Consider the following 20,883-nt stretch of genomic DNA (forward strand, 5'->3'; position numbering starts at 1 on the left):
TTTTCTTTTTCAAGTTGCTTCCCTCTCTGGAATACCAAATACTTTATCTTTTCTACATGCCAACATTTTATTTTCACTCTCCAAGTCAAATATTTATCCAAAAATCTCTTCATCTTGCTGTATTTTGGGTTAGTCCTTCCTCCACGAATTCCTATGGCATCATGTTATTCATATACTATGTCATTATAGGTGACTTTTATATTATATAATTGTTTGATTTCTGTTCAACTTTCCAGATATCTTTGTCTTCTAAAGTTCCTGTCCTGCAGCCTCACCTAAAATGTGTTCATAGTTTCATATTACAACACTCCAATTCTTCAAACAATGTGTGCTACAGATATGTCTCAATATTCTCTCATGTACTATTTAGCCGTATACTCAGTACATTGATATATTTTTAAAAATATACTCCTGGTTCATCTCACATGTAAGAGGGATGTATTAAGAAACTGGATTTGAGATGAAATCAGAGCAGTAAGGATTAAGGAAATCCACAGCTACCAGAAATAAAAACCATGTGCATTATCGAATGCAAAGGAGCCAGCCATATGGCAAGGTAAGCCAAAGGGGAAGAGACTAGACAAGAACTCATAACAGCAAGAGGTAGGACGGGAAAAGATATTTGACTTCTGAAGCCACCTCTGATGAGGCTGCTCAATGCAATCTAGTTCAGTTATTAGCAAGGGTTTAGGAAAATCCCTTAATTCAGTACATACCAATTGTTAGTTACTTTACATAATGAATCTCATTTAATCCTTAACAAACTCAATGTATTAAATATCATCATTCCTGTTTTGTAAGTAAATGTTTTTATAGATATTGGTCTATTTGAGCAATACATATGTATACTGTCCAAAAAGAAATATTTAAGTACAATTATCCATTCATGGTATAAGTTTTCGACATAGTTTATATCAAACAATCCAATGTAGCAGGTAAATTTTGCTATTCTGATTTTGCTGTGTTTTTTTTTTTTTAAGATTTTATTTATTTATTCATGAGAGACAGAGAGAGAGGCAGAGACATAGGCAAAGGGAGAAGCAGACTCCCTGTGAGGAGGCTAATGCAAGACTCGATCCCAGAACCCTGGGATCATGACCAGAGTCAAAGGGAGATGCTCAAACACTGAACCACCCACGTGCCCATGACTTTGCTGTTTTTATTTTTATTATTCCAGGGTACATACTGAAATTAGTTTTCCTCAGAAGTTAAATTGCTAACATTAGACATTTTATGTATGTGACACGTGTTTTATGTTTGCTGATATATTGATAATAAATGCCCTGAAAATGTTCCAGGCTAAATTCCCAAAAACATAGAACCCCACCAACACTAAGTCATGAAGAAATAGAAAATATGAACAGCCTACTAAGTAAAGAGCTTTAGACAGTAATCCAAAACCTCCCAACAAAGAAAAAAATCAGGATAGAATGGTTTCATTGAAATGTTTTCTCAAATATGTAAAGAAAAATTAGTGCCAATCCTTTTCAAACTCTTTCAAAAAATAGAAGAGAAGGGAAAGCTTCTAAACACATTTTATGAAGCCAGTATCATCCCTATAACAATTCCAAATAAGGACACTATAAGAAAAGAAAACTACAAGTCAATACCCTCATGCATGGTTTGGATACAAACATTCTCAACAAAATATCAGAAACTTAATTTCACAGAATATTAAAAAAAAAATCACCATTATGACCAAGTAGAAATTATTCCAGCAATATAAGGATGGTTCAATATCTACAAATCAATCACTGTGATACAGCACATTAACAAAAAGAAGTATAAAAATCTATATAATCATTTCAGTATGTGCGGAAAAAGCATTTGACAAAATTTAACTTCCTTTCATGACAAAAACTCTCAGCAAATTAGGTTTTAAAGGAATATACTTTGACATAAGTATATTAAAAGTTACATAAGCCCACAGCTAACATGACACTCAATGGTTAAAAGTTGAAAGTTTTTCTTCTAAGATGAGAAACAAGACAAGGGTGCTCACTACATCATTTTCAGCATAGTATTATAAGTTATAGCTGGAGAAATCAGGCAAGAGAAATATAAAAAGCAGCAAAATCAGAAAATAAGTAGTAAAACTTTCATTACTTGCAGATAACATGACACTATATGTAGAAAATTCTAAAAACTCCAGCAAAAAAAAAAAAAACTATTAGAACTAATAAATTCAATAAAATCATAGGACACAATATAGGTGTACAAAAACCAGTTTTGTTTCTATACACTAACAACAAACTATCTGAAAAAGAAATTAAAAAAACAATTCCACTTCAAATAGGATAAAAACAATAAAGTGCTTAGTACTAAATGAAAGCAAGGAAGTCAAAGATTCATATACCAAAAACTATATTATAATGCTGAGAGAAATTGAAGATACACAAAAAAATGGAAAGATATCCATGTTCTTGGGTTGGATAAATAAACACTGTTGGATGAATAAATATTATTAAAGTCTCTATCCAAAACAATCTAGGAATTCAGTGCAATCTCTACCAAAATTCCAAAGGCATTTGATCAGAGAAATGGAAAAAAATCCTAAGGTTTGTATGCAATAAGAAGAGCCCTGAATAGCCAAAGCAATTCTGAGAAAGAAGAACAAAGCAGAGGCACCACAATACCTTATTTCAAACTACAGTACAAACATATAGTAATGAAACAGTATGGTACTGACATAAAATCAAACACATAGACCCATGGAAGAGAATGGTAGAGAGAGCCAGGACATAACCTCATGTATCTATATAGGCATAAGTGTGTATGTATGCTTATATAGATTAGCCAACTATACTAGTCAACAAGAGTGCCAAGAATACACAATAAGGGAAAGCACCGTCTCTTAAATAAGTGGTGTTGGAAAAATCAGACATTAACATGCAAAAGAATAAAATTAGACCCTTATCTTGTGTCATATACAAAAACAAAACAAAACCAAAAAAAATCCCTCAAAATGCATTAAAAACTTAAACATAAGACCTGAAACAAAAACAAAACAAATCAAGAAAAAAAAACTGATATTGGTCTTATCAGTGATTTTTTTTGGGATATGACACTAAGAGTACAAGGAACAAAATCAAAAATAAACAAGTGGGGGAATACAACAAACTTAAAAGCGTCCACACAGCAAAGGACACAATCAAAGAAAATGAATAAGCAACCTACTAAATGGGAGAAAATATTTGTAAACCATTTATTAGATAGAGGTTGACATCTACAATATATAAGGAACTCATACAGCTCAGTAACAAAAAACTTCTAGGGATCTGGTGCATAGAGTGGTGACTATAGTTAATACAGTATGATATACCTGAAATTTGCTAAGAGTGTAAATCTTATGTGTACTCATCACTACCACAACAAAAAGGCTAACTATATGAGATGATGGATATATTAATTAGCCTGATTGAGGTAATCATTTCACACTGTATACATATATCAAGCCATCATGTTGTGCCCCTTAAATATATACAATTATTAGCCAGTTATGGCTCAACAGAGCTACTAAAAATAAAAATAAAGATATGAATAATAATAGTATCTACATTATAAGACAGTTTTAAAAAGTGAATTAATACATGTAAATAAATGAACAAAATGCTGAACATCCAGGACTCAATAAATATTAGTTATTTCCTATAATAACATTATAAAAACATTAACAGAGTTTAAGTAAGGCCAAAACATGAGCCATGTGTCTTTTCAATGCTACATAGTGTTGAAACCACCAATAATTTTCTGAGAGAATATATTTACTTAAAGTATTTGTTTAAAATGTATTTAAGATTGCTTATTTAGTAAAATTACAAATTTTTGTCCAGTAGAGATATAAATCATTGCTGTCTGATGGCAATGACAAGTCCAAAGCTTAATGCCTTGCCCTATAAAACATCAACCAGTTTTGCTTCTAACTCACAAGTCTTATAATATTTTTTTACATAATTATCTGAATTTTTGTAACTTATAACACATACACAGTATATACACACACACTTCTCAAATTCCCTTGGCCCTTTGAATTAATTTTAATATCTTACTAGTTTCCTCTTGTAGTGAGTTCAATAAAATTTTTAACACATGTTCATTTTATATTTGCATTATATCACTACTTTACTGGTTTTCAAATTTTCTTTAATGCCAATCATACTCTCTTCCTGGTTTTGTCTCCTTGGAAGATTGATGACAAATTTATGATTCACCATATATACCTCTCTATTCCTGGCTTCAGTGTATTATTCTGTCCCTTATTTCCCCATAATTAAACCCCTTTATTTATATCATCAAGTAGCACTATATATTCGCATCAAACACCTTAAATATATTTTAGTGAGCCCAATTATACATTGTACTACAATCAGTCCGATAAAAATATTTTGCACTTTCTTCTTTCTTATTACACTTATTATCTCCTCTGATTGTTAAGAATTATAGAATCATGTCTCATTTTCATTTGTTTATATTCTTACCTTCTTCTTAGTAAACAGAATTAGTAAATATTTTAAATTTAACCATAATATTTACAAAATGTTCACTTCAAGTAATGAAAACAAGAATACACATATTTGAAAGGGGTGTTTAAGGTAGCACTAAGAAAATGTCTCACAATCATGGAAGCCAACATTTCCTAGAGGAAGTACTTTTTTTATGTAGTGGTATACCTTTTCATGTAACAAATCAATTGAGTAATATTTTACACAGATGTATCACATTTCCCAGAGAACAAATCAATACCAATGACTATTTTATAGCACTAGATCCTGAAACATAGAGAAGTTTTGTGACACGCCCTAACTCACTCAGCAGGCATACTGCAAATCTGGCAACGTAATTCACTTTAAAATTAAAATGTTAAAAAATTGTCTATATCTAAACAATCAGATTGGATGCTTCTCAAGGATTAGAGTACTACCCATCTGTGGGGAATAGTGAAGAAGATAATGGTGATGAAAACTTGACAACAACATGACACATGAAAGGAAATTCCTGCTATGATGGGAGAGGTGAAAGCCACATCTGTTATTAACATTAAACAGAAATAAGGCCACACAAAAAAAGTGGCCCAAGGAAATGCAAACTGAATTGTTCTTTGATTTTTTCCTTTTTAAATTTATTAACACTTTATAGTAATAAATGAATAATTACTGAACACAGATATATTCTTAAGAATATTAGCAAGCTCTGAGTAAGACAATTGGTAATAGTTAATGTATTTTGGTTCTTTTCTTCATAATTTTGAAAGACAATTTTATAAGTGATGGTATATTCCCTATTAATTTTAGCATTGTAAAGGGATAGATGCTTAAGAAATGCAATTTTTATGATTATTCTATCAAAATTTCCCATTTTTGTGGGTATCATAGGTTCACAAAACAGTGGTAAATGTACAGAATATAAGGGTTTTGTCAGTTTTTTATAATTATAGTTTGGATAGTCAATGATGGAGAACTCCATCATTGACTTTTTCTCTCCAAAGAAAGAGACAAAGAATCTTTCTTTGGAGATTTATTGTTAAATTCTAATTTAGTCTTGGGCAGTTTGATGACTACTAAAAGTTTGTGATGTCTTGATAATATTTGTTATTGAGGACACATAGACCATTATATTTAAAACTATCAAGTTGCATCTTCTCTAGCAATTTTTACACTATTTACTCTGTTTTATCATTTTAAAAAATATACAAATGTTGATGTTGAGTATGTTTGATGTATCTTGTAAATAGAATCATTTCCTTTACCTGTCCTGGGGAGGCATGCAATTTTACACTAAGAATATAATTATTTCAGTTTGCATGAAGACTCCCATTCATTTAAATGACTAATCATATGTTGAATCAGATTGATTACGAGGATGCTACCTTAAATAGTTAGCTTATAAGTTGCTTAACAACATAGAGGTTATCAACAAATATTAATCAAATAATCACCTGGAAAAGCCAATAGTTCTGTTTAGAAAATGAGAACTCTAGAATTTTTGATGAAACAGATTTTTTGTTTCCTAAGTGGCCATCATTCATGCCCTACAACATACTAATGATTTGACTGCATATGCATTTTCTTTATTCCTTGATTGAATTGTGGCTTTTCGGAAATAGGATGGATGTGAAACTTGGGGTCAATGACTTTCTTACTTCTTCAGCTTTTTGGTAGATAGGATCTCCTTCATAGTGACTAAGGATAGCCAAGATTAAAGGGGACTTGGTTTTCTCTTTTAGAATTCAGAAGTGAGTACCACAGTTAAACTTCAAACAATGAAGAAGCCTTGATCTATGTGTACCTGATTGTTCAGTAAAGATCAGAATTCCTCGGGGCACCAGGGTGGCTCAGATGGTTGAGCATCCGGCTTTTGATTTCTTTTCAGGTCATGATATCAGAGTCCTGGGATCTAGTCCCACCACAGGTTCCCCACTCAGCAGGGAGACTGCTTGTTTCCCTCTCCTGCTCCCCCTTCCCCTGCTAGCATTCTCTCTCTCTCTCTCTCTCTCTCTCTCTCCTTCTCTATCAAATAAATAAATAAAACCTAAAAAAAAATCTGCTGGAGAATACAGGAAACATCAAAATACAAAAAATTCTCAAAGGAAGAAAACTTATTGTATGAGACAAAATCAAAGCAATGAAGGATGAAATGTAGAAATCTTAAAATTCTAATTTTACGTTTTACCTTAAATTGGACTATCGCATGTCATTTTAGCCACCTATTTGTCTTTTTGATCATTCATTGTGGAAGGTAAGAGAGGTATGTGGATTGCGACAAAAGTAAAGTTTATGTCATCCTTAATGAAATTCATAATAATTAAAATGGAATTGCGCCAGTGTAATATACTGGAATGAGTATGGTTTGGTACCACATAGACCTTTATTTAAATTTCTGCTACACTGCCGAATTCTCATTGGGTGAATAAGTGGTAAAATGAATTAGTCTTTCTAATTCCTAAATTTTTTCATCTCTAAAACAAAAAGAACGATCACTATATCACTGCGTGGGAGGAGAAATTAATGATATATGTAAATCTCCTAGCACATAGCAGACACTTAGTAAATGGTAGGTGTTAACAGTAGTACTAACAGGAATATCTTTAGATGACAGACAACTTGTGGCACATGTGAGAGAAATTATGTAAACATTAATTTCAGGTGACTGGACAAGACCTCAGAAATTTATGACTGGGATTAAAGCTAATTTATGATTCAAGATAAAATCAATAAATAATAATAAATAATAATAGACTAATTATATTTTAGTTCTAAAAATTAGAAATATTAATTAATTAAAAATTTCTCTTTTTTCAAGATTTTTTATTTATTCATGAGAGACGCAGAGAGAGACAGAAAGAGAGAGAGAGGCAGAGACACAGGCAGGGCGAGAAGCAAGCTCCATGCCGGGAGCCCGACGTGGGACTCGATCCTGGAACCCCAGGATCACGCCCTGGGCCAAAGGCAGGTGCTAAACCACTGAGCCACCAGGGATCTCCTAATTAGAAATTTCTAATGGAGAGGACACCTTGACCCATGAACCTAATTATTCTGTCTATATTATAGAAATATTTGTATAGTGTTGACAAATACACCTGTCATAACATGTAACACAGACACATATATTATTTTTTTAGCTACAGATAGTCTGATCTACATGTCTTGATTCCATATTCAGTAAGTAATCCTTTAAATTATAATTTGCTATTCTATGTATTTTGCCTAACAATACAGAACATAATTTTCAGAAAGATTACATCTGTCCTGATGAATAGCTGTTAATTAAAAAACTAGCTTCATGTATGAGACAACTACAATAAAGTTGGTTATTCTGAGCCAGATTTCTTGAGTCTGATCATTCTGAATCACTGAAAAATACAAGACTCTGGAGTCACAAAGCTAAGTACTATATTTGGACCACAATTTTTAAGCCAATGTCATGATTTTCTGTTGGACACATTGGAGCACTTACCGCTTATGCTTGTAAAGAACACTTGTGTCTTACTGACACTTATCTTTCTGAAAAGAAGAGAATATTTTGAAGACTATTTTGCAAATGCTCACCTAATAATAGTGCTATGTTTTAGTTCCCATTGATTTAAAAAAAAAAAAAAAACAATGAAAAAAGTGATTAGGAATTCACAGCCTAAATAGTCACTGTGGTGATTATTAGGGCTCTTAAGAAATACTTTGTTTTTCTTTTTTAACCTCAGGTAGGGCATTTCTCCACCCTTTCTACCAACATGACTTACTTTATCCAATACAGCATGAGCATAAGCATGTTTTATTCTGGGGCAGAAACTTTAAGAACATGTGAATGAATTGCTACCTTCCCCTCTGTTAAAGATTATGCAAGGAAGTGTCAAGATGGAGACTCTCCAGCTGTGGCTTCCAATGAGCCTCTAGACTCCCCTCCTTCTGCTATCACTCATTGGTCTTATAACTTCAGCAATTAAATCACTGGTATTTGGGGTTACTTGCTGCGTATCCTAATCAATCCATTCTGGGTTATGTAACGACTAAGTGCACACTTTGAGAAATAATATTTTATAAGATATCATACTGTTCTAGCTATGAAATGATTAGCACCATATCAATTCTTAGGTCCTTTGCTATTATTCTTCTGAAGGTACTGGGAGCCCATACGTGATATGATAAAAGTATTGCTTTGTCTCACTGAACACCTCAAACCATAAACGTTAATATGGTGAATTCTCAAATAATGAAAATATATATATTCCTATACCTAATACTCAAGTATTTTGAGAGATGTGTTGTTTCTAATGTAGAAGATGAAATCTTATTCTTTAGAAAGATTCTCAACAAATACATATTCTGAGGCACATCACTTGTTCACCTAAAGGTTAAGCCAATTATCCAGTTTTGCTCACATTCAGCACTTATACCCTTTGCATTACAGTTAATAATTTTATACATTATTCCAGTGAATCATCACCACAATCCTATAGGCTATTGATATTCAATTGTACAGGAAAGAAATTAAGGCATATAAAAGTTCACAATGTGCCCCTGTATACAAATCAAAGATGCCTGAGCAGCTCTCTTAGCCATTCTGTATTGTTAAAAATATTTGTGCAGTTCATTTTACTTGATATCTCTTCCTAATCATTAACTGATCACTTGTCCACTACATTTGAACATATGATTTGGTCTAAATGATGTGTTATAAATCAACCATTAAAACACCTCAGAGTGGTAAATTTTATTACAAGTTTTTTATGTTTAAATGTGATTAACCACATTTGAATGAATACGCCATGTTTACACACACACACACACACACACACACACACACATTCACCAAGGAGATAACAATGCAAAGGAGAGCTGGAGCAATGTGCTTATCACTTCTGCATGTGTGTCTTAATAGGGTTCCAAACTGAGGTTGACAGCACGACCTCGTTAGCAAGGCTAGTAGCTGGTAGGAGAGAAACATCGGCTCTTAAGCTGTCCCCCAGTGTGGTACGATGCAGTGAAGCTGCTGATATGATGATTTATTAAGCAGCATGTTGCCTTTCACTAAATACAATACCTATAGATTCAAAGGGGGTAAAGAGCAATATCCATTTCCAAGTTAGTAGTCAGCACAAAACACATTTGTTTATTGTTTGTTTGTTTTTTAAACTGGAGAACTGAAGAGTAGAAAAGACTTTTCGTAGTAGAAAAGAGCAGAAAGTAGGAAAAATATGAACTATTTTCTTCATGAATGACATGCAAATAGATTAGTACATTCATAAATAATAATCACACAATCAAATTTTAATAGTGGCCTCAGAAAATAACTGAAGGCTTTTCAGAGGCAATACAGCACAAATTTCTCCTTTAGGTTGTCAAACAAATAACAATACATGCTTTAATATAAAGCTTGATTTTACTGGTAATTTGAAATAAGTTGTAGTGATTTTTTAAAACTCTTTCCTACTTTTTCTCTGTTTTTGTATTTTCAGGAAATTATATTTAATTGGTTATTGGCTAAATGATACTGTGTGATAGATTATTCACTGTTGTCTGTGATAGGAATATATATGGAAAATCGTTTATACACTTGTGCATGTAATTTGAAGCAATTTCAATTTAACTTGCAGTAAGAAAATAAGAATAAAAAAAATTGAACCTTGTTAGGTTTGGTAGTCATGAATTAAAAAAAAAAAAAAAACCTTAAATACATTTAAGACATTTCCCTCTTAATCAAAGAAACATTTTAATGTATTAATGGAACTTTCCTTTTATAATGAAGGGTTTTTTTAAAATCAGTGAAAATATAGCAAGCCATTGGAGCCACAATATGAAACCTCTTAATTTAAATTATCCAGGATACAAGAACTAAAAATTAGAGAACCACATGAGTGAAATATAAGATCTGAACTTCCTGAATGATTCACTTAGGGCAATAACAGGCTATCAATAAAAAGCTATGAACTCTCTCAACCATATGTAAAAAATAAATAAATAAAATGCTGCACACACAGCTAAATCTCATGTTGCAAATTCTTTTTATATCCATGTTTAAATATTAAGTTCTAAAAAGAATACCCAAGAGAACTGTGGACAAAAGGTTGGTGAACTAGGGACAAAGAAATGCATGGAATGCCTGGAAAAAGCTTATTTTATTAAGCTCTGAAATAACTAAAAATGGCAAGAGTATGGTTAGACTACTCTAATTTCTCGATCTGAAGGCTACTCTGCAGGAGCAATCTGTGTGCATTTGTTTATTTCAAAATGCTAAAATTCCTGACTCAGAGCTTATAAAATGAATCTCATTCTGGAAATCGTTCAGACAACTACAAGAATCAAGTGTTGTGAAGAGAAAACTGAGATGAATGGGAAATTATATCCAAAGCATCTGCTCTCAGTGTTGTTCTGATTGGTCACAAAGGCATGACCAAGCCTTGCAAGCATTCTCAACTGTCATGGAAAATCATGCAAGTAGGGTGCATTTTTGCCAAAAAAAAAAAAAAAAAAAAGAAAAAAAAGTAATGTGCTAAATTTTTGATTGGCTAATAAATTAAAGAGAATTTTACAGATGACATGATGCTAAAACATCTGTTGACTCTGGGTTTTATATCTTGTGTACAATTTTAAACCGGATGGTCATAGAGGGTATATCAGTTAGATATTGACACAGGGTGCTAAGTAAAAACAACCACAAAAGTCTCACTGACATAAAACCATAAATAATTTTTAGCTCCCAAATCTGGAGGCCAGCTACGGTATAGTGCTCTAGTCTGGGCTAGGCAGGGTTGGCTCTGCTCCATGTGTTTCTTATTCTCTTCTCCTGGGGCCAGTGGACCAGCCTGATGATTTTTAAGCAGGAAAAAAATCTGTGTAATATTCCATCAGCAATTGCATGACAAAGGCCAAAAGTCAAGGAGGATGGAAAGGAAGGTGCACGTCCTTTGTGGGAGTGGGATGAAGAGAGGGAGTAAATATTTCTAAACTGTAATCTGCCATAGAAACCTCCTCTAAATACCCTATTTAAACAAAGATCTGATGGAGCTTAAGTAGCAAGCAATATATGAAGGAGAGAATTTTGTGGCAGTGGGAACACTGAATAGCAAAGGTAAAGAACTAAGATCGTAACATCCAAGTAGCCAAGAGCTAGAACATGGTGATTGCAAAGTAGAGTACACAAGAGATCAGATGGTTAAAATGAAACTAGAATGCATGCCACACTTTGTGATTGTATGGAGTTTGGCATTTACTCCGAAATGAGAAGTAACTGGAGCCTTTTAGACAGAAGAGTGAAAGGACCCAGTCACACTTCCAGAGAAATACTATGGCCACTGTTTTGAGAATAGAAGTTAGAGGGAGTATCAGGAAGCTGTGAGACAAGGTAGGAGGCCAATGCAGTAGTTTGGGCAGAAGAAAATGGTGGAGGAGATGACTAGGTTTGCATTCGATATATTCAGTCACTCATCCTGTCTACAAATATTTATTGATCATCTACTATGTGGCAGGCATTTCATGTAGTTTATATCTAGTAGACATGTTTTAAAGGTTGGGCCTATAGAATTTGCTAATGGATCTCTAATAAAAGTCAGTTTCATTAAAGCAAAATACAGAACCCTCAAGATTTTGGAGAAAGAAAGGAACCTCCAGATTTGGTAAAGTAACAAAGTATGTAGCTGCTGGATCAGCTACCTCACCAAATCTGAAGGTCCCTCTCTCTTTTAAGGAAGGTTCTGTGTCTTGTCTTAACAAGAAAAGATGTTCTCTCCCTAATAAAGGAAAAATAATACTAGTAATAAAATAGCGAATGTTATGTTGAATCTGTAATGTCTTAAGCTAAAAATAAAATGTAAGTATTGAGCAAAAGAAGAGAAATATGAGAATGATATAAAGCGGCAGTTAGCATTCTATGCATTTAATTCGAGTTTAATAAGCACTTAGTCGGTAATGAATAATTACATTCTACTTCTTTCGTAAGTACTTGGTGGTTGCCTGCACGTGGGGGTAAGGAAGAGGGAGGTGTAACATGAAATGCAAAGCTTCTGATAAAAGTTTAGAAAAGGAGTCAGGATGGTTAAATCATGTTAATTTTGAATACATTAATTGTGAGATACCATTCAACTAGAAAAGTTTCCCAGGCAGTTGTATATACGGACTGAAGGTCTGAAACTCAGAAGACGAGTTTAAAGCTCTGCTTGCTTCCTATTGTGTGTAAGACAGCAGGAAGAGGATGGAAGTGCTGACAGCTAGCCAACTAAAGAACGCAAAGCACATTCCACAATAGAACACACCCTCCCAGTGACCGATGAGAAATAGAAATGGACCTTATACTATGTTAAGGCAAGAGCATCAGAGAAGGTTCAATGTAGGGATGAGGCAGGAAAGGTTGAGTAGAAATCAAAACCAGCTCTTTGAGGTGGTAGCTTTTGCCTCTCCAATACACTCGTCTCTTATGTGACACGGTCTACATGAGCGGGTCATCTCACACGGTTGACAAGCCTAGTGATAATAAATGGAGATGATCTGGAACCGAAATGGGTACATGCATGTCTTCCAGTACAGAGTGCCAAAACACACGTGGGGAATCCAGCCTCAGCAGCTGAAAAGAACAGATAGATCTTGGATATAAAACTATACTTGCTCTTCAAGCTCTGCAAATCCCATTAACAACATTTAAGTCATGGACGATTACTTATTTACTAATAATACTTCTGCCTTCACCTGATAATCTCCATTGAACACACTAAAAATACATACATTAAATATTTTGTCATCCAAAAGTATTAGCAGTACTGACTTTGATGAAATTGCTAAACTGAGCACCAGTGACATGATTTTCTTCCTATGTCCTCCATGAGGCATTCATTCTATTCTTGGTTGATATCATCTAGAAATACAGGAAAATACGTGTATGTTTGTATTATGGAAATAGGTTAGGTTTCAAGATAGAAAATTTAAACAAGGCACATTTGGATACAGTTATCTTGACGTATAGTAATTCTATGTCTTACTTCTCTTAAAAACTCTAAAATTGACCTTCCATACGGATGTATGGTCCAGAAGTATTTTTATTCTTCATCAACTACTCAAATTATTAGTAGCTCAGAAATGTGAAAACTGTGTATTACAGAAGATACTGAAAAGCAGCTTTTTTGGAAGAATCAAATTTACACTTGGTAAATTGTAGCTAAAGTTTTTCATATTGCTATCAATGCTTATAATTTTAAAGAAATTTTGTACGTCTAATTAATTAATGTCTTAAATTTATTATCCTACCCCATTGGTAGAGAAAGGGATTATACTTTTCTTATATTAAACAACATAAGGAAATAAAGTTCAGGAACTTGTCTAAAATCATCCAGAGGCATAGCAGAAGAGTTGGCAACTTCTATGATATTGTGTGCAAAAATTAGATCAGAGATTTAATTTTGCTTGATATGACTGAGAACACATTCAATAATCCTTTAACTACCTTTTGATACTGTAACTTTAATTTTACAAACTGGTCTGAGCCCTGGAGCTCTCCAGTGTTAACATACAAATGAAGAGGATCAGAACCTGTTCAGTGTGAGATCTTTTAAATTGTAAAGTAGTTTGTTTGCTGCAACATGAATGATTATATGTCAAGTGAAATCAGCCCATGTACGGCATAGTTAACACACAGATTTTAGCTCAGTTTCTAAAACAAAAGTTGTCATCCATAAACAAAAGCATGTGATGTGTCCCCAAACAGCTCATTCAATGTTCTAATTACAATTCTAGTCACTTAGCTTATATTCAGTTCAATAAACATTTGAGTGACTATTTTATGCTAGGCATCAGAAACACTTTCAATGAACTTAGGGTCTAGTGAGGGAGACTGACAACAGAATAGAAAATTTCAATAATGTAAAGTGCTAAATTAGAGGTTTGCATAGGTAGCTGGCTCTAGGTTAGAGCTCAGACGATGGGCAATTAGTCTCTGATTTATTCTGAGGGTGCCTGAAATGCCTTTCTAAACCAGTAGACTCTGGAATTTGGACTACTAGTGAGAAGAAAAACGAACTACTTTATATTCTATTATCCATTTGCAGGATCGATAGAATTTCAGAAAAAAATCTGAGTTTTGTTCACAGAAAAGTGACAATTTTTTAAACACTTGAACTGAGTTACCTAGTTTTGTAACTGTCTGATTTTTGTGGATAAATATATTGAAGATGAACACATTTTGTAATAACTGTTCACAAAAAGGTTGCTTTGAAAATAAAGATAAGTAATATTTACATAGGATTGATGAGAGAAATACAGAAATAGGATTTGTTTTTAAAGTTTGAATCAGTCATATTGTTTTCAACTAGAAATTCTGATTGTTTTTTTTTCAAGCAGTGAAAAAACATAAGCTAATGTAAACCCTTGTTATCTTTATTGATATCCAAATTAGCACTTGTTTTTTAATACATAAAGATGGCATATAAATGACAGTGCCTAGATTCTTTCAAGCATTTCTACATAAAGTAGAATAGATTACATCAAATGCAATTCAATTTAAAAAAATGTATTTAAGGAAGAACACGGGAGAAAAAGTTCTAAACATGAGAAAAAATGTTTTTCTTTTGTCATTGTTTTAAGAATTAAAACTCGGGAGGGTTCCTTTAGCAAAATGATCCATAATGTTTGAAATTAGAATCAAAATTATCAAGAAATGAGCTAGAGTATTACCTCTCTATTATATACACCCCTTTCCTCATCTTTTTTTCTCTCTCTCTCTTTTTTTTTTAAAGATTTTATTTATTTATCCGTGAGAGACACAGAGAGAGAGGTGGATACATAGGCAGAGGGCGAAGCAGGCTCCATGCAGGGAGCTCCACGTGGGACTCGATCCCAGGACCCCGGGATCACATCCTGAGCCAAAGGCAGACGCTCAACTGGAGCCACCTGGGTGCTCCTATCCCTTTCCTCATCTTAATAGAATATTTCATGTCAACATACATTTCTATTCTCATTAGGTTTTTAGAATTATTTTTCAAAAATGTCCCCCCCTCCCCTCCCTCTCTCCTTCTCCCTCCCCAGCATCCTTTAGAAGAATCCAGAGATTGCTTGGCATTTTGTACCGAACCCATTTTTGCCAGTTTAGCCAATGTTTTAGGTAACTGGGAAAATCTACCTTCTTCTGTATCTCTAGACATTAAGGATTATAACCTTTATGATGTCGAAACTAAATATGGTTTGCTTCAGGTTTCTGAAGGACTGTCATTTTTGCATAGCAGTGTGAAAATGGTCCATGGAAATATTACACCTGAAAATATAATTTTGAATAAAAGTGAGCCTGGAAATAAGGTGCTTTGATATTTGTGTATCATCAACCAATCCTTGTGAACAAGAGCCTAAGTTACCTTGTAAAGAATGGGACCCAAATTTACCATCATGTGTCTTCCAAATCGTGAATATTTGGGTCCTGAATACATGCTTCCGGTGAGCTGTGAAATAGCTAGTGATATGTACTCACTAGGAACTGTCAAGTATGCTGTATTTAATAAAGGAAAACCCATATTTGAAGTTAACAAGCACGACATTTACAAGAGTTTTAGTAGACAGTTGGATCAGTTGAGTCGTTTAGGATCTAGCTCACCTTCAAATATACCCGAGGAAGTCCAAGAACACATAAAACTGCTCTTAAATTAACTCCAACTGTAAGATGAGAAGCAGATCAAATGACAAAGAATTTCTTCTTCAGTGATGTTGGTGCAATAACACTGCAGTATTCTGAGACCTCATTCCAAAGAGATAATCTTCAGAAATCACAGTTTCTCAAAGGACTGCCAAAAGTTCTACCAAAACTGCCCAAGCGTGTGCAGGGAATTTGTGCCTTGTTTGACTTCAGAACTTGTAACCCCTGACATGGTATCTTTTGTTTTGCCCACTGTTCTACTGATTGCCAAAGAAGGCTCCAAGGAAGCACATGTCAAATTAAGTCTACCTGAACGTGGCTCTGTCTTTAAACAGCAGGAGCCCATCCAGGTTGTTAATTTACTTACAAAAAAAAATGGATTTGCTGCTAACCAAAACTCCTCCTGAGGAGATAAAGAGCAATGTCCTACCAATGGTTCACACAGCACTAGAGGCTCCTTCCATTCAAATTCAGGAACTCTGTTTAAACATCATTCCAAGCTTTGCAAGTCTTATAGACTATGCATTCATGAAAAATTCTTTGATACCAAGAATTAAAAATGCATGTCTGCAAACGTCTTCTCTTGCTGTTCACGTCAATTCATTAGCGTGCTTAGGAAAGATTTTGGAATACTTGGATAAGTGGTTTGTACTTGATGACATCCTGCCCTTCTTACCATAAATTCCATCCAAGGAACCCACAGTCCTCATGGGAATTTTAGGTACTTACAAATGTACGTTTACTCATAAGAAGTTGGGAATCACCAAAGAACAGTGGCTGGAAAAGTATTGGCTCATCTGATTCCCCTGAGTATTGAAAATAATCTTAATCTCAATCAGTTCAATTCTTTCATTTCTGTCATAAAAGAGACGCTTAACAGATTGGAAACTGAACATAAGACTAAACTGGAGCAACTTCATATAATGCAAGAGCAGCAGAAAAGGTTACAAATGTTGGGTCTCAGCATATTGACAAAGTCTCTAACAACATTGGAGCAGACTTTCTTACTGGTGGTGAGTCAGAAAATAAGGAAGATGGGTTACAAAATAAGCATAAAAGTGCATCACTTACACTTGAAGAAAAACAAAAATTAACAAAAGAACAGGGGCAGGCACAGAAGCTGAGAAGCCGGCAGCCTCTTAAACCCCAAGTACACATACCTGTTGCTCCAGTCAAACAGACTAAGGACTTGACAGACACAGTGATGACAACATGCCATCCCTGACCGGCCTTTCTGTAGTACCCCTAACATTTCTGCTTCAAGTACCTTTACTTCTATTCCTTCCATGGGCCTTGGCATGATGTTTTTACACCAACTGATAACACCAAGAAAACTTGACCAATGGCCTAAATGCCAATAACATGGGCTTTCAGACCTCAGGATTCAACATGCCAGTTAATACAAACCAGAACTTATTCAGTAGTCCAAGCACACCTGGGGTGATCAAGACGACCCTGGGGGCACCTTCCACTTTGCCAAACTTCAGTGCTGTTGTGAGTGTTCCTCGTGCTGGTGCAAAGCCGACTCAACAAAGACCCACAGAATATGCCCACTCTTTTTTTTTTTTTCTTTTACAGTTTTCTATTTCTTTTTTTTTTACATATTTTTTTAATTGGAGTTCAATTTGACAACATATAGCATAACACCCAGTGCTCATTCCGTCAAGTGCCCCCGCCAGTGCCCATCACCCAGTCACCCCCACCCCCTGCCCACCTCCCTTTCTACCACCCCTTGTTCGTTTCCCCAAGTGAGTCTCTCATGTTCTGTCTCTCTTTCTGATATTTCGCACTCATTTTTTTCTCCTTTCCCCTTTATTCCTTTCCACTATTTTTTATATTCCCCAAATGAATGAGACCATATAATGTTTGTCCTTCTTCGATTGACTTATTTCATTCAACATCATACCCTCCAGTTCCATCCACATCGAAGCAAACGGTGGGTATTTGTCATTTCTAATGGCTGAGTAATATTCCATTGTATATATAAACCACATCTTCTTTATCCATTCATCTTTCGATGGACACCGAGGCTCCTTCCACAGTTTGGCCATTGTGGACATTGCTGCTATAAACATCGGGGTGCAGGTGTCCCGGCGTTTCATTGCATCTGCATCTTTGGGGTAAATCCCTAGGAGTACAATTGCTGGGTCATAGGGCAGCTCTATTTTTAACTCTTTGAGGAACCTCCACACAGTTTTCCAGAGTGGCTGCACCAGTTCACATTCCCACCAACAGTGCAGATGGTTCCCCTTTCTCCGCATCCTCTCCAACATTTGTGGTTTCCTGTCTTGTTAATTTTCCCCATTCTCACCGTGTGAGGTGGGATCTCATTGTGGTTTTGATTTGTATTTCCCTGATGGCCAGTGATGCAGAGCATGTTCTCATGTGCGTGTTGGCCATGTCTAGGTCTTCCTCTGTGAGATTTCACTTCATGTCTTTTGCCCATTTCATGATTGGATTGTTTGTTTCTTTGGTGTTGAGTTTAATAAGTTCTTTATAGATCTTGGATACTAGCCCTTTATCTGATGTGTCATTTGCAAATATCTTCTCCCATTCTCTAGGTTGTCTTTTAGTTTTGCTGACTGTTTCTTTGTTGTGCAGAGGCTTTTTATCCTGATTAAGTCCCAATAGTTCATTTTTACTTTTGTTTCTTTTGCCTTCGTGGATGTATCTTGCAAGAAGTTACTGTGGCGAGTTCAAAAAGGGTGTTGCCTGTGTTCTCCTCTAGGATTTTGATGGAATCTTGTCTCACATTTAGATCTTTCATCCATTTTGAGTTTATCTTTGTGTCTGGTGCAAGAGAGTGGTCTAGTTTCATTCTTCTGCATGTGGATGTCCAATTTTCCCAGCACCATTTATTGAAGAGACTGTCTTTCTTCCAGTGGATAGTCTTTCCTCCTTTATCGAATATTAGTTGACCATAAAGTTGAGGTTCCACTTCTGGGTTCTCTATTCTGTTCCATTGATCTATGTGTCTGTGTTTGTGCCAGTACCACACTGTCTTGATGACCACAGCTTTGTAGTACAACCTGAAATCTGATATGCCTGCTCTTAATAATCTCTTTGGCCCTCAGAAACCCAAAGTTAGCATGAACCAGTTGTCACAGCAGAAACCAAATCAGTGGCTTAATCAGTTTGTACCTCTACAAGGGCCTCCGGGTATAGGCAGTTCAGTTATGGGAACACAGATGAACGTGAGAGGACGGTCTGCCTCTGTTGTGCAGGCTAATCCTTTCTTTAACCCACAGAACTTTGCACAGCCACCAATCAATATGACCAGCAGCAGTTCAGTAGCAATGATTTCAAAGATCTCTCTGGGTGAGGTGTCTTGCTGGATTTTTGAAGAGTTACCTCAATTTTAATCATGAGTGAGCTGATGTAAATCTTTATATACTTGGTTTGGAGGAAGTACTTCCAGGGGGAAGCGAATAGTTCTGTGACAGAGAACACCTTGTTTCCATTCCAACATAGTGGTTGTATGGACTCCTAACAGTTGAGTTTTTAAGAGCATTGAGGATATTTTTCCTCTTACCACCTCCTCTTCAAGTTTTTAAAAGACCCAACCCTTGCCAGTCTCAAAGAGAAAAAGACACCCGAGTATCTTGAATAGCAGATTTTTAAAATTTTACTTCTCTGATGAAGTAATGTTCAATGCAAAAGACTGAGCAAATATTGCAAAATTTTACTTAATGTTGATTCAGTTGGTTCAAACTAAAGGCATTATTAACCATCTTACATGCAAACCAATCATTGTAAATTATATTTTAACATGGTCTGCCTCAAATAGTAATTTATTTTTCTGCATTTACTTGGATATATTTAGAATCACTTTCTTTCCTACTGGATCACAGACAGAAGAGTATGTACTGATTTGTATGACATTTGACAAAGCCCTCTGACGTAATTTCCCTGACTCTTGCCTTCATATTTCATTTTAAATTCAAACTTCTGAGGTTGTAGCATATATGAATTGCATTTTCAAGAGGATATTTATAAGAAACTATATGTAATGAATAAACTTTTGAGATTTCTGCTGTATGGTTTCAAATGTAATCAACTTTAAAAACGAAAAAAAAAGTGTAGCACTTTTATGGATATATTTGACTACATCATTCTTTAGAATCACAAGTGTTTTATTTTCCTAATTCAACTTTTCAATGGAAAACTTACTCCTTTTTAGTATTTATTGTTAATGGTCAAGTCCTCTGAGAAATAATAGAACAAGTATAAATAATACCTATGGTATCACTTAGTGTAATTAAACTTTTTAAATTACTACATCTAATAGCAGCTTGGTATTTATCAAGTATTTGCTACCACTGCTTAAAAATTTAATTTTTCTTGGGAAAGAAGTTGCTGAGATATTATGAAATTTTATTGAAAAATATTATATTATTAACTATAAAATGCATTATACTTTAATGTACTACAAGAAAGAAAAAGATGCTACCAAACAAGCCACAATGAAAGCCTGTAAGATCATTGTTAGGGTGCATTCATGTTCCAAAGTTTGCAAAAAAAGGAAAAAAAAAAAAGATGTAAATTCTGGATTTAATGAAATATAGTAATAATCAAAGTAATAGTAACTCCTTAAATATCATGGCAAAGATTGGATGACTTCTTCCTGGGTTACATTTCTTGGTCTTCATTCTTGGTCTTCATTGCAAATATCATGGCAAAGATTGGATGACTTCTTCCTGGGTTACATTTCTTGGTCTTCATTGCAGTCTTCATTCTTCTTTACATGAATTCACATGCAAAATATGAATATATTCTGAGTATTCT

General features: G+C 34.6%; 1 pseudogene; it reads left to right on the forward strand.

Moving 5' to 3' along the window:
* The first annotated feature begins 15,545 nt into the window (after positions 1 to 15,545).
* LOC112661475 (SCY1-like protein 2) lies at positions 15,546 to 19,420 on the forward strand (annotated as a pseudogene).
* Positions 19,421 to 20,883: the final 1,463 nt, after the last annotated feature.

Source organism: Canis lupus, chromosome 18 (genome assembly GCF_003254725.2).
Source record: "Canis lupus dingo isolate Sandy chromosome 18, ASM325472v2, whole genome shotgun sequence".
Classification (NCBI taxonomy): domain Eukaryota; kingdom Metazoa; phylum Chordata; class Mammalia; order Carnivora; family Canidae; genus Canis; species Canis lupus.